Here is a 16,307-nt window from a genome sequence, read left to right as displayed (position 1 = left end):
ATTCTTCTAATATTTCCTAATTTTTTGTTAGCTTCTCCACATATTCCCCGTGTGTGTTTCATCCAGGAGAGGTCGTGAGTGAGGGTAATGCCTAAGTACTCAATCGAGTCTACACACCATTTCAGTGTTCCCGATGCAGCAGGCGTTCGGGAGGGAATTGCTCTTCATCCAAATATTCATCACTACGCACTTTCTCATGTTCAATTCTAATTTCAAGGTGTTCTGCCAGCGTTGTTTAGCATTAAGTTCATCTGATAAGGCTACTGTATCCTCAGGATTACGGATATCACAGTAAACCACTGCATCTTCGGCAAATAAACGTATCGTACTCGTGAATACGGAGTCAATGTTGTTAACGTAAATTTAACGACATTTACTCCGTTGAATAAAAGATATCCGATAACATTCCCAAGGAACAGCTGAAGTAACTTCTACTGCATTTGAGCTAACTCCGCCAATGACTATTCTTAGTACCCGACCATTCAAAAAGTCTTTAATTCAACCCAGGATATTTATATCAATGCCATATGCATCTAGCTTTGCGATCACTTCGAAGACTTTGGAGTGAATGCATCAATTCTAGCAATAAATTTCTTTTAATCGACTCAGTCCTACTACTTTTGGGACAGGCCTTATGCAGGTATAAAATCCAGACTCGCCCACTCATCTTAGGGACAAGTGAGAAAATTTTCCGATTGATCTCGTGCCCTGCGTACATGTAAAATCGAATGAATGAAGACCTAGCGCTAAAATATACAAAACGATCCGCTTCGACTGAAAATCCCAACGAATGTTTACAGAGAGAGTATTGAGCGCGTTTCCACTCAATTAATCAGACTATCACGAAGTTGTAAAAAAAAAAACAATTTCTCGCCCGCGACTCACTCGGATGTACATACAGCAATAATTTTATAAAAATCCACCTCCACGAGCGCTATTAGAAGCACTTTTGAATTACTGACGCGGAACCAATTTGACCACAGCGCATGAGTAAGCATTGCGAGGCTTTAACGGAGAAAGAATTAACGTTCTCGGTCCTTTATAAATAGATTTTTTCATAAGAAGAAATCAAGACGGAAGGTCAACCATTTCATTCAGAAAATAAATGTTTTTTAAAAACCCCAAATATAATTACCTTTGTCCCGCCTTCTAACTCGGTTGAAGTAACGTTCTCGCCGCTAAAAGAGGGCCCCCTTTCTTAAAGCCACAAGTCAATTTAAAAATCAACGTAGTCCACCGATGCAGAACCTTCTAATGAAAGTAAATCTATTTTATTAATTTTATAGTGTACCACTCTGAGTATTTGCACTTTATTTTTAGTAATTACAATTACAAGTCTCGAATTCCTATAGTGATGCGGGTTATGGATATCCTATGGATGAGTTTAAGGAGCTTTCGCCGCACAATCCCATTGAAATATCGGATTTCCACTACGCTATAATGGCACACTGCCGTCGAGCATAAGAAACAGGACTTGGGAAGAGGGATTGACAGAATGAACTATTGAGCGAAATACCGAATACCAGATCGGTAACAATGCTACACTTTGCCCTTTAGACCAAGTCGTAAAGGTCGAGAAGCTAGAAAATCAAATGAAAATAACGTAGGGACTTTTCACGCAATAATTTCGAAATGTGACCACGACAAAATAGAGCAACTCGATGGAAGCGAAAGCTGGACAGGTGCTCAGTATTCACGGATTTAAGACGATCGCAACTTTACATTAGACCACGAAATTAGAATTAAAAACACTAAATTGCGAAATAACAGAGTTCGGCATTAGTTGCAACATGATCAACTGACGGCCAACTCATGATTTAGTCGCAACCTCTCCGTGAATTTTTCCTATAGCAAAGACTGAATTTATTGTTCGGCGAGTTATTAAACGTCACCACAGATCATGTTTTATTCCGGCCTCAGAATAAAGAACCACGCGGATCTGCAGTGAATCCTCACAAACTTTCACCCGAAATCAATTTTTACCTTAAACTGTGGCGATGAAAAAATATAGATTTTTTGAAATTTTTGCTGTAAAACCAAGAGGAACGTGGTCAATCCACTTTTAGGTTGACTTGTTCATGCACAAATGCGCGAGTAAATTACTTACGTGCTGGGATAAAAATTGATACTGACTTCAACTTGGAACAAACCCCAGAGAGAAAATAAAATATAAAATTACTCTCAATTTCACCAACAGTAATTACACACTGCGGAATTATTTCATAAAAAAATAACTAACTTACTTCCCGCATTTATTTCACCGTTCACGACCCGTGTTTCTTCTTCAGGCCGTCGTGGATATTGAAAGCCGGGCCGTGAATAATAAAATATGCGGAAAATACACGCATATGCGGAAAAAGTCACTTCCTTAACAATAATACTATGAATTTGTCTACAGTAACCACCACCGTATTTGAATACGACTTTTGGACATGCTGATATCCATGCATGCCTTATACAAACGAAGGATACATATTTCTACCTAAAGAGAAGGATTTACCGTTACGGAAACTTGCTCCCTGAGGGTCGGATTTTTACGTCGCGCACCACAATGTCATGCTCCAACGAAATTACGAACGAAATTAGTACATAGCTAAGCATATATTTTTTTAATTGACTTAAGAATTTTATTCCGGTCTTCCGAAGTCATTCGAGATGGTACAATGACCCCCCGAGTCGGGCCAATTTAATGAGCATAATCACGTCCCAGACATACGGGATCACGGCGGATTCTCGGGCCTATCGTGGAATCTTGACGAGCCGGAGGAAGAACCGGAACCTTTCTGGGTCTCCGCCGCCACGAGGCGGCCCAAACCAATTCGAAAGCATTTGCCCTGGGCCCTAAAACCCAACACGCAGGACAACGGCATTGGCAGCTTTAGTCGATCATTTAACGCTCATTTGCGGAGGCTTCCGTAAACTGCTCACGACGAATTGAACGGCATGCTTGGAAAGAGGTATTATACGAGGTGGCTAGCAAGGAGGCTATACGTATTTATAGGTTATGTGGAAGCATCCTAGGTAGTGGTTTCATAACTTATGGCAGAAAGGGCGTGACAGCCAACGTCATTTCCGACACGCATGAAGGGCGTGCACTGATTGCAAAGTTAAGGGAAGCATCATGAAGAGGAGATGCATGAAGAGAGCCTTGATGTTGGAAACGGCTTACTCTTGATGAGAAACGCAAATATCACCATGTTAAAATCTCCCAACGGACAATTAGTGCTTCCGAGTGCAAACCTCTGCTATATTTAATTCGAGTCGGACCCACGGTAAAAGAAACCACTACAAACAGACAACACACCAAACACCATCCAAAATAGCCTTCATCTCTGAAAAATGCTACTTTCCAAAAAATAATCTGATATTAAATTATGTACGTGGGAAATGAAAAACAATTTGAAAACTTACAAATGCAAAACTACGAAGAAACGCGTGTGGCACAATGCCATCCTGGTGTGCACCTGAAGTGGTTGGCTTTCAAATCAGTAAAACCGGAACACAACGCCCTTCGCCCAGAAGGCATAGACATACAACAAAGGCAGTGCCATCAATACTCCACCACTTATCTTCTTAGACCTATTCGAATATGGCATTTATGATGATTCGCCACTTTTCAACGATACATTCTCCAATCATTACCTTCGGATAGCCTATTTCGGAGTAAAAAAATTGCTTTGGCGACCATATTTAAATAGTAAGCCCCATAAAATGTTCCTTACTTCACAAAAATATTTTTAAATTGCTTATCCATTCAAAGCAGCACGAAATCCTAGCAGCTGGGTTTTTATTCCATATAGTTTGATATAAACAACTTTGTTTACGAAATCAGCTCCCTGAATAATAATTTCCATGACTTTTTTAATTGCAACATTTTCATAATTATAATGTAATTATTTACATAATAACCTTATTTTTTTAATTAGAAGAGTTCACAAACGACGGCTTTTTAAACCTGCACAAAATTATTGGAAGGGCACATATACTTTCCTTGGGAATATCTACGTTGTTTTTTTTCCCTTGAGAGATTTTTAACTTGTATTCGGCGCTTGATATAAATAATTTATCGCAAAGAATTCGGTCAACCCGATAGGAAGCCCAACCTGCCAGCAATAAAAAGTAACTTTTCAGTTAAGGAGTTGATCTGGTAAAGCCAAAAGAGTGTAAAGCAATTCATGGACAAAATAATTGGCGGAGGAATAAGAAGATTTTTAAATGCATTGCATTATCAAAGACGAAATCCGAATTTAATCCCCACTGAAGAAAAAAAGCACTAAGTATAATTTTCCCTTTTAAACGAACTTTTTACCTTAAATATAATGACCCACTAAAGAGAGCATTCGAATACTCTTGTATTAACGGCGTTAATACCTCTGTAATCAACAATTCAACAATTATTGTAGCATACACTAAGTCAAGACAGTTACATTTAGAACACTGAACCTGTCAACATCTTTGCTTTGACACGCCAATTAAAGCCAATAATAGAAAGAACCAAAAATAAGGCGATTTATTTTGATAAATAATAATAAAACCTGCTATCCCGTTCTCTAACCCATATAAATATTTTAAAAATTAATACGTTGTTTTAACCGCTGCTAATGCGTGAGGTTGTAAGAAAACTGGCCTCCTTCCGGCGCATGTACTCTTGTCAGGTACATCAAAGGTCACTGGATTCGCGGCAATGAGTTGCTGTCATGTGAAACTTACTACGAATGGATTATCACGGCTCTAAATGGCCCAAATCCACCAAACCCTTAGAGGTCACCGCGACCGTTGCCACCTTTATGACCAAGACTTACAAATAAGCTGAAGTACAATGGCGCAAAATATTCGACGACAGGAACCGGCCACGGGTGAGCCTACCATTTGCCCACATGTCGTCAGTGTCATTCCCTGCGAAAGAGTCACGATCCTTAGTAAAATTACTTCCCGCAGTGAGATTGAACGTGAATCCTTCCTCAGACGCCCTCCATCAAGGGAGAAAGTGGCATTTGCCTCGTTAATATTTTTCGGAGCAAACTTAGGAGGACGTTCTTAATGACCGACATAGTCGATCGTCACCTCTGAACACGACAGCGAGCAATGGGGGCGGAGATTATGGGTTGAGTTGGATTTTAATGGGAAGCAGGCATGCAGGAGACTATTATGAGCATAGAAATTACCTCGAACAACCCGTAAAGCGTTACTCCTACTTTGCAGGCAGGCGGTCCCTTATTAGGAAGTATCTTCCTCGACTCCTTCGCCGTCAATGGCTAGTGTTAAGCAGTCTACGCCTTTGAATTTACTCCCTTTACAGCAATTACATGCACAAAGCATACCGCCAGGGCCTCATCTTGCCGCGTAGTGCACATTCCTAGTTATCGAAACTTAAGGGCAGCATCGAAAATGCAAGCGAACACATTGGATACGAGGAAAAATGGAGTAAGCATTGATAACAAGAACATTAGAATTAAAATAAAAAATAATTACGGTAGGTTTTCAGCTTCTTTCGACTATCTTTTGTACATTGAAGAGATCCGTCCCGAAATCCCATTCCCAAGAGAACTTCAACCTTGGAACCTTGGCGCACCGAATAACGAGTTGGGACTCCCCGACTCCAAGCTCGTTATTTGGAGCGCCAAGGTCGGCAAGAGATATATCTCATATTTTTCGCTAACGAACAGAAAGGCTCCAGAGGACAGCGGGGCGTATTATATAGCGAAATTTGGAAATGAGAAGAGGAAAAGGAGAAGCAAGATGTCAAGAATAAAGGCATTTTTCAAAGATTATCAATTACCAAGAAATCCTTGTTTAAAATTTCTGGGTCCCAGTCTCCATGCTTGCCTATAAATATGAAAGAAATATCGAACCGCAGAAGAAACGCGATGCCATGCATCGTGTTTCTTCTGCGTTTCTAAAACCACTAGTGTCCTAAAACAATGTAATGGTTTTTTTTACTGAAGTCGGCAGTAGTAGCCGAAATACCTTTTGGCCAATACTACCAATCAAGTCACAACTAATTTTGCGACGTACCGATACTTCGGGAGCATGGCCCCGATGTGAACGGAATGACAAAAATTGCGACACATGAAATGGAGAAAAAAAATTCGCACAGTTTCTCGTCGTTAATGAAACGTGGCGGGAATGTAAACTCATGCAGGCAAAGGCATGGAAGGCGTCCTATCGCACGGTAAACATTATTCAATTCCTTAATTAAAGTTTCCAAATGGGCCCGAAGTTGTTCCATTCGCTATGCTGTATGCAACAGCCGAAGTACCCTCCACGCGGCACTCAAGTTAGGGACGGTAAAACGCTTAGCTGTAACAACACCTTCTAGAATCGACTCCAAACTCATGGCATGGAAATTCAGCACAGCAAACTCCTCAAATTTACGATCCCCGGCGCTAGTAAATTTCCCTTCACGTAGATATAAAGCTTCCACAGATTGCAAAGTTCTTATGCAGTAACAAAAAATAACTCGCCCTGTCAAATAATAGGTGGATCTTTCGGGCAACTAACTGTGGGCCATGCCTTTTGAATGAAAAATGATTGCCTTAAGAATCGATTACATTGACCATTTATCCAAGAAACAGCTAGAACCAAGCCTAATCACAGTCCTATCTATTTATACACCACAAACATATATAACATAAATGTACATCACACGTATATGTAAAAATCAAATGTAACTAACATAAAAGTGCGTGGAATTAGCACTCATAAGGTTTTGTTCAGGCAACTAAATCAATAAATTATATTCATATACTTGTTATCACTCGAAGATTATATATAACTATAAGGCATGTGACAGCCACATTTCAGTGATAAAGAACGATAGTGGTTAGATGCTTCGTCAATAAGAGATAAGTTATGACAACCCAGCTCTTATAGACAGAAAAGGCTTTCCTATCCAGAGACAGAAATCTTGTAGGCGTTAAATTTGAAAGTTTCTTGGAAATTAGAAATAGCCAAGAGACCACTGGATTCAAATTAGGTTGAATAACCACTTCGGGGGCAAAACAAATTGATAAAAGAATTATTCTTCCGTTATATGCGCGGCCTAATCACCACCAAATAAAGTGTGAGGCTACAGGGCTGTCAAAGCTTGGAAAAGATGAATTTCCTTACATGGGCGCATGCTTACAAAATCAAAATCAGCAAGAAAAGTGCCTCAGCTGACTTGACTTAAGGGTGCAGCACGTTTCGCGACCATTAGATCACGAAAGGATAACAGGTATTCCTCTTCAAACCACCTTTACTTTTATTACAAAATTAGGGTCGTTTGTTTTATGGTCATCTTTTGCCAAATATATGCAGTAAAGTCGGATGATAAACTCGTAAATTAAACCTTCACCTTCTTGAAAATGCTACCTCAATCGGTTTATTTATTTCGAATGAAGTAACGGCAAAACTACAAAGGCTGAACACGCCCATGTGGAAAGGCATTTTGAATTCGGTTTGAAATGGGCGGCTTAATAACTTACTTTAAAAAATAATTCATGAAATACAAAGTTCTTGGAATCGAACACTACAAGAATCTAATTAAAATTTTAACATCACCACACGTTGGGTGCCTTTTAAAGAGGAATCATTCAGGAAATAAAACATGCAGGGCGACGAAATGAAAATGGCCAGTTGAATGTCGACAATTTCTATCAACTCAATTTACAAGGCGTCAATCCTTGAAGTAATTGAAAATACGACTGGGTCTTCATATGAGCATAACAACATCGCATCAGGGCAGTAAGTCGCAAAAAAATCAAATTCGTGAAGGCTGACAAGTTCACGACATTCCACAGCCTCCTAGGCAACAGAATGGCCAAATGGAAACAAGCCCACTGACACGCCACTCCCGATGTAAAATAATGAACAATGAACATTCGATCTGTCCCGAATTGCTTCGCGGACGTTTGAGTCTACGTAGTCCGACGCTAAGGAATACCGCCGCGCCCTGCAAGTCAGTTGGTTCGGATTCGAAAGGAAAAAATTAAGAATGTGCCGTGAAGGGAGCAGGCAGTGAAAGGAAAACGGAATTGGGCCAGGGCAGTAACACACGCGCCTACGTGCATGGCGGACCGCTTCGACACCAAAAAAAAATGGGCGCGACGAACGATAACGACCCAAAATCCTTACCATCCTTCTAACCAAACTTGAGATGGCCATGGAAGAGAAAATTTGCCGTTCGAAACACCAATGCCGGAGTAAACAGAAGTGAGTAAACAGACGCGAGGAATGTCATCCCAGATCGACGCACCAGCTTTCTCTTCTGAAAGCGCCCGCTTTGCTTACCATTGTTTCCACGAAATGCTACGTGTATTTATCTCGATTCGTTCGGATGAATAACTGCTGTGATAGTCGACACCCCAGAGCTGTGATTAGTTTGTGTTAACGCCAACGCTATGAGCTACACATCTGATCCGCTGAGCAAGTGATTCCGGAGATTCTTCGCTTTGCTTTCCTTCCTTAACTTTAAACGGCAGCTTAGAAACCAAATTCGTCACAAATTAGAAAGTATGAAAATGGATTGGTCTTTAATAAATGACACAACCTTGACTACTGAATAAGAATACCTTTGCATTTTTTCACACAAATTCATTTCACTAATACCGTTTTCGACTCATAGGCGACATCATCAGGTTTTCCCATTAATTTTAGAGTGAAAAAACACAAATTTTAAGTATCCAGCAATCTTAAATTTTCACAAAGTAGAGCCAGAAACCATTGAATTTGACTGACACTTGATTTAAGCCCAATGATGTTATACCCACATAATTTATGTTATATCCAACTTTTGGATATTACATAAATTACAAGATTCAATCTACTTATTAAACATAATTAGTCCAATTAAAAACAGAAAAAAATATCAACAGCTAATACAGGAAATGAAATTTTATAATTGATAATTAAAATACTTAAATATTTTCCTTTTGGTATTCTTTCACAACTTTTTCATCCCTTTGCTGAAGTAATTCCGGGTTTCCATACTGTGTCAACGTTTGGAAACCACAGCAACAAGCATTGATGACAGGTAAATGCCACGAGCTTTCAATGGCACATCGGATGCGCCATAATTATTTTCATGTCCTCAAAATCATTAGACTGTTGGCATTTTTCTGCAACATGTCCCCCGGGCTCATTTACGCTCTACATCCTTTGTAATGCTTCACATAGTTAACGGGGCAATATTTCGACGGCTCACGTCACTTACTGATTGCTACGATGCTGATGTTACGAGTTGAAATTGGAGTGGGTAAATGGTGCAAGTTGGTTAGAATGGCCCGCTGTTGAAATAATTTCCCTCGTTCATCCCGGAGCTCGCTTCCCAAAAGAAAAGTCTGGTTTTGAGTTGATTATACGTGGTAAATTGTACGTGTGGAACACAAATTCTTTTCAAAATCTATACGTACATAGTACTCACTAGGTGAGGGCTACCGAGAGTTGTGACAGCTAGTAGTTTTCTGAAGTATTCTTAAAAAACAATCAACTGCTATACGTCTTGCGGACTCCTCATGTGATTAGGTCAAGACCACCGCGTGGTGGTAGACAAATCATTGGCATTCGGAGACGGGGCTTTCTGATGCCAACCTTTCCCACAGAAATGTGATATTATCCTTCTACTAAGCCATGTATACGCTGGGAGCCGCCCAACAGTGTGCTGTAGGACACGCAAGCCTGGTGTAAAATCGTCATCATCAGTATTTCAATCCTAGGATTGGTTTACTGCAGCTACTACATTCTTCTCTTTTTCAATGTAAGGCTGCATATTCTACGGAGAATAATGTGGTGGTTTCCCGTTGCCTTCCACATCGCAGTACTGCGGCCGATACCGTGAACTTTACTCTCGCCCGCTGCTGTGGCAGCTGATGCCGAGCTGACCCGCTCGGTCTGCGCCACCAGTGCCTAATGGTGAAACTGCTGCCTTTCAACATGGGTTCAGGGTAGCTTTAAAGTAAGAGTCTTTTTTCTCGTTGCCTCGTTTCGAAATACCATTATTGTATTTTTCTGTTAATGTGGTTTTCTCGTTCCAAAAACCACTAACAAACTTTTTCTAAGCTGAAAAAGTTTTGCCGATTACGGGAATCGTACCAGCGACCTTCATCTCCATAGGCAGACACGCTACCTCTGGTCTATTTTACAAAAAAAACATTACCACAGCAATCAACCCGAAGGTCGGTTTGGTAGGTGATGGTAGAGTTCACCCAGTGCTAAGTCCGACGGCGTGTGAAATTGACACATCAAAGTAGGGGGGCCAGCTCCTTTCCCTGTGACGGTTATTGTTTCCCACGAAGAACTGGTACCCATAAAATCATATAACTTGGGTGGAGGTGCAGTGCCCAGAGAGGCTGGAATCGAATCCGGGCCCTACGGTCAGTAGTCCAACGCTCTACTCCAGGAAAACCGCGACCCACCGAATGTAAAATACCGAACAATTATTAATGTACTTTCTATGAAAATATATGCAATTCTATTCAATTAAGATTCACGCTCATTCTAAAAAGATTGCGTAAAACTAATAACCGAAATACTTTTTCCCATTCGTTTCCACTAATACTTACATCGCCTGCCATACACCGTCAATAAGTCTACAGTGAGTAAGAAATGCAAATTTACAGCAAGTTATGACTAGCAAAGACGATAAATATGATTATTTAAGAATGCACTCTCAGTAAGTACTTTGTGGGCTAGTTTTATAACAATAAACATTCGCATCAACTTATTCTGATACTGATTTACTGAAGTACACCGGGGTAAAATGTATACGAATTGTGTTTCACCATTGAAGCACTCCCACATTTAAAAAAACAACGACCCGAGCAAGATGCTACCCGATTATTGCCCACCCATCATTCTCTCAACATCACGTCGACGATAATCATGAAATTAATCTCTGGGTGCGAAGGGTAGCGGGGCGCATAATCCCCACAACTTCATAAAATATTGAATTTCACACACAAGCTCCGGGAAGCTCCAATCATCTTGGCCGCCCGCGCATTTCCCGGGGCACTTCCCAAGCCGACGACGTGAGAGGAAGAGCTGCCTGAACCACCGCCGATGGCGGATGAGGAACCGAGACCTCGGAGAAGGCGGGATGACGGTACGCGCTAAACTCACCACGGGGACCGGGCAACGAAGAGCCGCCGAAGGAAAGCCGCTGGGTGGGCGGGGGTGAAGCTGATCGGGACGAACTCGCTGGCGCCGCGGCGAGGGAGGGGGGACATCCACGAAGGGCCACCGGCGAAGAGATCACGCTCCTTCCCGATCCCACCGAGATGTATTTGCGAGAGGAACACTCTGGTGACCACACAACACAAGAACCCGGGCACTATGAGAGGCACATGCGACGACACAAGGCAGGACAAACGAGAACACGCGAAGCCAACTTACTCCTACCGGAGCTGCGGCTCAACTCAACGCGATTGTTCCGCGGGAGCCTGGCGCTCGGGCATCTATCCCACTTTCTCCCCCCCTCCCGCCCTCTATTCCCACCCCCCCCCTCCTAGCACCTCCCCTATCCCTCCCCGCCCCTTCGCCGACGCCCCTCACGCCCACATCCTCAACTCCGAAGAGTGACGTCACGTTATTTGTTCATTCCCCCCACCTCACCGCCGCCCATCCCTTGTCACACCTTATCATCCCAGTCGCCCGTTTCCTCCGACATGACGTCACATTGGCTCAAGTCCCCCTCCCACCCTCTCCGGTTGAGTAAACAGAATTGAAAAGCCGATCCCTCAACGGGGTATGAACAAAGAGGAGTATTTTACAGTTTTCGCGCGGTTTATCTACGGACCAGCGAGCAAAGGTTCGGCAATTACGCTATCGGGAGTGGAACGTTATTTTATATTCCTCCGCAAGCTCAACTACACAGGTACAGCATTACAAACCATTTTCCCCAGGCATTCGAGAGGAGCACTGTCTATTCCCATTTCAAAGTTTTCAGCTCTTCTTTTAATACTGTTCGACGAATTTTATCTCATTTCGAGTATTTCATCAATAGCTAAAGCAATATTTTATTGAATTCCTTGGTTCTCGGCAACTTGTTGCAACTTCATGATGAAAAGTGAATAATAATAACTTCGTAAGTTCCACTGATTTTTACTTTAAAAACGACTAGTTTCGTCGAACAGTCGACATCATCAGGTGTCTGAAGTCGACTATTCGACGAAACCGGTCGTTTCTAAAATAAACATCAGTGGAGCTTACATAGTTATTATTATTCACTTTTCAATATTTTTTTTTCAACAGGTCGCCAATGTGTAGAATTAATATTGTGTCGTATTAAAAGAATGATTTTTTTAAAAACTTAAGTTTTGAGACATACTAATATGGCTAATTTTAGGGGCAAAATTCATGGAAATGTATTCGAAAGGCCCAAGGGGGATTTCGAACGTAGCGACTGCCGGCCAACGCGACACCCCATGGAAAAACTTTGTTTACGGATGAGGGTTTCTTTATTTCCTGAGGTCTATTACTTATTTTTGAAAAATGAATAAATATTAAAGCAATCGGTGAGAAACAATACATATTCAGCACGTTTTGCAAATTTACTAAGAGTGACGACAGAAAAATTTAGCTTTGAAGTCCTAAAATGTGTAATTATTTTAAATCCAGCTCACCTTTCCACGCTATAAAGTTAACTGTTGCCATATATTAAATATACAATCGTTTTCCCCACTCTTGCACTAAAATGCACACTTCCATCACTTGCGCTTGCGTTGCGCTTCCATCACATATACAAAGAGCTCACTGTACAGCAAGGATTTAGATTTGTAATTGATATTTCTACTGAACGGAAGAAATAATATAATGATCGAAGTACCATCAAATTTATGAGAAAATAGTAAATCTTTACCTACACATGCTATTCATATTTAGATGAAAAATGCCATAGCGAAGGATAATTTCGACCCAAGAAGAATAATTAGGGAGATTAAATTAATTAACTTGGTCGACTTCACTTACAATCATCTCCCATTAATATCATCCCATACAGGACCGTTATACACCAAGGATACCTTTCCATGCATATTTATATAAATATCCTGATCCCCCTTGTCCCTCCCTATGACCTACAACCTCGAAGCGATGGAAGGGGCTTCGGGTACTAATGACCCCTGGAGTTGTGCTAGCGGGAGTAATGATAACTGCTCCTGTTAGGGTCACCCCTGCCAGATAGATCGAAGTGTAGGAGCCAGACGAAGGTAGACTGCGTAGTCTGTTCCACAGTGAGGCGGCGGCAAAGGCGTCTGACCCCAGTGGGGTCAGACGTCTTTTTCAGTGGTGTCACGTTAATAATACTTTTGACGAAGGCAACGAGAAACAACCTCATTTATTACTCTCCCATGATATAATGATGGGCACAAATAAGAAAATACTCTGGTCCATGAAAGGCACCTTTGATCAAAGAACTCCGATGCTTGATTATAAATGATTTCCAACCGGCTTACAATGAATCAGACCTGCTTTGAATTAATCCTTTGCGGAAGATAATTCAGGCATCTCACAATTCAAAATGAATTTTCATCTCCTCCCATCGGCCGGAAGCCCTAGGTGGGCTTCTCTTTTGCCATGTAGAATACCGATTATCCACATTTCGCTTATCATCAGGATTTCCATCTACATCTATACAGTATCTCGCTATTCGCCACAAGGGCGCATGGGGGGTGGTGTTCGGGCACCTGACATGCATGCATAATATGATTATACATATATTCGCTCATACACACAAACATTTGTCGACAGACACTCTTACATGTCCATCAACATACGTACATCATGCAATGTCTGGTGTATTTGACTTAAGCATTACAATTTGTTTTTTAAACAAAAATATTCTGATGCTTGGGTTCGCAGGGCAGTGAATCTTCTCCTATTGACTAAAGAAAAACTGTTTTTCAGTAGGGTGTGATATCTTCAGCCAGTCCCTTCAGCATTCAAGCGGGGATTTCTATCCATAGGCCAAAATACTACACGATACCTCCCCGATCATCGAAGGAACTCGAACCAACTAACTACCTTTAGGTGACCAGGAGGATGCATTCCCCACTTCGCGTGATCACAGCACCAAAATAAAACTCAACCTTACTCCGCCCTAATTCCGGTTCAATGGAAGATTGTATTGTTAACCCGGCAGCCATGAAGCGCGTGAAATTCATGCATATGCATAGTGTATGGAAGTCGAGTGAGTTTCAAAACGGAATTGAACCCTGAGCTCTATGGTCAGTAGTCGACTACAAACAATAGTATAAAAAAACATCAATCCCAGCCAAACGAATGCGGATTAATTCAAAATATTCGGCGCAAATTAGTTTTATATTAGGTGCGACACTTTCACTTGGTAGATATCACCAATCTAATCAACATTTATTTTAATGAGACGAATCGGAAAAGCCAGCAACACCACAATGAGTAAATAAAAAAGCAAATAAGTACACACACGAGTAGATAGAAAAAATTATTCCTTTTAACCATATTTTTGTGTCATACTTTTAATGTTCCTGAAGGCGATTTTATCCAGCCTTGAATAACAACTCCCAACTTCCTGTCTAGAGGGAGTTCAATGGCCAATGATAGTCAAGCGAGGAGATACGAGGAGGGATGGGTGAGGATTACAAAGGGAAATAATGACTCATTGAGCTCGATGGTTCGTAGGAAAATCCTTCGAAGAATGGCGCTTGCAGGACAAACTGGATGTTGGTGGCACGCTGTGTCTTAGCAGCACGAGATAACGGGAGGCCACCAGGGTAGAGACGTGGTGTGATGGAAAGTAAGAGACGGAAGGTATTTAAGGAAGGATAAAAAGAATAAGAAATGGAGAGAGAAAAATAGGGATATGCAACGAACCTCACCATTGAAACAGCATTTCATTGTCCTCTTTTTCTCTCTCCTTCCCCTTCCTTCAATCCTTCCTTAAATATATTTAATCCCTCACTACCTACCCTTACCTTCCACCACACCCCGCGCCACTCGGATATACGAGTGTAGTGAAAGGACCGCCAACATCCAGCTAGCGCTACAAGCGCCAATCGTCGAGGGATTCTCCATCTAGCGGTCTAGCCCCGTGAGTCACCTTTCCTTCTTTAACCCTCTCTCATTCCTCCTCACTTCAACACAATATTCCCATTTAGCCAAAATCAAAAGTCATATTTAACATTTAACAACAACAGCTTAAGTTCAAAGGACAAGGAAACTATACATAACTAAAACTTTATGCAATATCAACGTGCGATGTGTAAAAAAATTAAATAAATAAACTTAAATCGCGAACGTACCCCGGTAATTGACTGCCTCGCGTATTAGGGGGCACCATCAACTCCGCAGTAGAGTATTTACAGGGGTGAGCAATGAAGTTACGCAGTAGAGTAGTTACAGGGACGAGTTAAAGTTACATATTTTTTATTTTGAACGTCATTGTAATTAATAATTCAAAAAAGAAAAGAGTAGCTGCACAAACTATCAACCGCTTCATGAGGCACCAAAAATCCTAGTGTGCATTGAATGCTTCACGCCGGCTTCACCTTAACCCTAATCATTCACTTTTGATTCTCGAAATCACGAGCACACCGCATCACGGGAAATTCAAATTAAACCGGCAATGGCAAAGCGCGGTGCTACCTTACAAAATTTCAATTAACGTTTTTCGTTCGCCCGATATACTCCCCGCGTGCTCGAGAACTGTCGAAATGAGCGCCATGGATAAAATAGAAAATCACAGAAGTACGAAAATATAAATGAAGCATCATGGGGAGCTTGGAAACCTTAAATTTGATCCCTTGTTAGCATGATTTCTTTGAAACGAATTTTTATCCCAAAGTCATGAGCACCCTGCACGACCGAATCTCATCCTTAAAGAAAATGCGGTAGGTGTCACAATGCATGGAGATCCGAAATCGAGGCGACTTAATGCAAGGAGAATCCAAATATAACGCCTGTCACCTCGAATGCGTGCTTACGGACGAGTGGAGGAATTTTAGATTCCGAAAACAAGATGCGAGGGATGAAAGTTTGCGGTGACCAGTCAAGAAGTCTCGGAGACGAAAACAGCCAAGTACTTAATGGCGAGACCGGAGACCTTGAATTTATAAATAAATGAAAAATAAATATGGGGTAGTCGAATTCCACTCCGTTTCCCCATTAACTCAAGGAAATCGGTGTGATAAAATATTGACTGAGAGTTCCGATGAGGTAAAAATAACGGCAATAAACCGCTTTTTATGAACTGATCGGGAGAGAAAGAAAAGGATTGAGATAAGGCGAGACAAGGTAAGGTATCTTGGGAGCGTGAACGGATGCTGAAATACGACAAGCACAGTGATGTTGGATAA

The 16,307-nt window shown here is 41.4% G+C and overlaps 1 long non-coding RNA gene across 1 annotated transcript in view; it reads right to left on the bottom strand.

The window, feature by feature from the left end:
• Nucleotides 1-11,360, bottom strand: part of LOC139696227 (uncharacterized) — a 146,153-nt gene extending 134,793 nt beyond the window's left edge. Inside the window, exon 1 of the long non-coding RNA XR_011702600.1 lies at nt 11,098-11,360. This is a non-coding gene — a long non-coding RNA (uncharacterized lncRNA). The remainder of the gene's footprint in view (nt 1-11,097) is intronic.
• Nucleotides 11,361-16,307: the final 4,947 nt, after the last annotated feature.

This window comes from Hetaerina americana, unplaced genomic scaffold, assembly GCF_022747635.1.
Source record: "Hetaerina americana unplaced genomic scaffold, ioHetAmer1.1.p SCAF_7, whole genome shotgun sequence".
In the NCBI taxonomy this organism is placed as follows: Eukaryota; Metazoa; Arthropoda; class Insecta; order Odonata; family Calopterygidae; genus Hetaerina; species Hetaerina americana.
This window is presented reverse-complemented; position numbering and strand designations above follow the sequence as displayed.